Genomic DNA, 1,729 nt, shown 5'->3' on the forward strand with positions numbered 1-1,729 from the left:
GGCTGACACAACTCTATTTCTCTCCAGCCTGTTTGACAACTGTTTATACTCTCTGCAAAAAAAAAAAAAAAAAAAAAAAAAACGTGGTCAGTTCTTAGATCAAAGACAAAGTAATCAAGCGAGTAGTAAACAAAGAGATCACATAAAATAGTAATTAAGGTAGCAAACAAAAGGATCCCCCAAGGTAATAATTAAGTGAAGCAGTAGACAAAGCCCAGTGGTCACTGTTTCTAATATTCTTATCTGAGCCTTGTCTGAGCCCAGTGACAAACACCAAATTCCTAGAAGTGGCACAAAAAGCTCTTAACAACTTGCTAGGAACCAGTAATAACTTCTGTTTCACGAACTTAGAGGAAACCTTATACCATAAAGTAAGGTAATTCGAGTAAAATTAGACCAAAGGCCATTCTCTTCCCATTGTAGGATATGTCTGTCTGTCTGCATTTTCCATCTCTTTATCCATTGATTTTTTTTTTTTTGGTTTATGATTCCTGGATTATGTGAATGGGGAGTCAACCATATGGCAACTGGACAAAAAGTTCTGGCAAGGAAGTCAGAAGAGACAGTTTCCAAGTAGAAAGCCAGGCCTTCTTCCTCAGGCTGCATCGTTGCAAATCCCAAGGAAGTTGGTTGGAATTGGGCAGAGTCATAGGAAGCAGGGAGGGGGGCTGAGCCAAGCCAAGCCACACATTCTGCTGATGAGCAGCCGGTGAGAGTATGATTGCTCTCTCCCTATCAAAGGTGCGAACATAGACAAGAGAGAACATGGGATTCAGGAGGCAGTGAGCAGTGTTCCTTGGGAGACATTTCTTTATTATAGGAACCAGTGAAATTGTTGAGAAATATCTGACTGAAATGCAATAAACTCCAGGAAGTCAAAGATGAGATGAAAACACAATGGACTTTGATGAAAAGGGAAATGATTGTGATAAGACAAGCTTTTAAGGAAACTAAGATTTAATGACTTTTTAAATGGTTGATAACAGATCTGGAAGCAAGAACTTACAAAAAAATAAAAATGTACAGCATCTTGAGTTCCTTCTCAATTGATGTGGTTCCCAAAGCTGTCTCTCCATCCGGTACCCCTCCCACCTTTGGACAGATGTTTCCAGTCATTCAAAATATATTTTTGAAATGTATAATTAGGCAATTTCAGTGAAAAGAAAATTGTAAATTTGGGCTTCTTCTTCTCAAGTTTGGCTTTTCAAAGGGAACTACAGTCAATGAACTTCAAATGTGCTATCTAAATGACCATACCTCTTAATAAATATGACCTCTTTATGAACTACTGCCTTTTAAGAACCACAAGCTTTCCATTGGCTGGTGTGTGGGAGTTTGAAGCATGTGACATTGGGAAAGGTGGACAGGGTGCTATATGCAAAACATGAAATCATGGATCCCAAAGCAACACTAGAAACTGCTAAGACACAAGTCTACCCTGTTGGTATTTTAATCAAAAAATGCAATGTTTCTCAAATTTCCCACTCTAGGACCATGTGGGGTTTCTCAGAAGCTGGCATTGGGGTGAAGGGAATCAGACAGTATTTAGGGCCTTTTAAAAGTTCTATTTCTGCAGCAGTGACTTCTCATCTTTTTCTTTTTTTTCTTTCTTTTTTTTTTATTATTATTTTTTTATTTACATTTCAAATGCTATCCCGAAAGTTTCCCATACCCCTCCCCCCACCTCTGTTCCCCTACCCACCCACTCCCACTACTTGGCCCAGGCCTT

This window comes from Mus pahari, chromosome 1, assembly GCF_900095145.1.
Source record: "Mus pahari chromosome 1, PAHARI_EIJ_v1.1, whole genome shotgun sequence".
Lineage (NCBI taxonomy): Eukaryota > Metazoa > Chordata > Mammalia > Rodentia > Muridae > Mus > Mus pahari.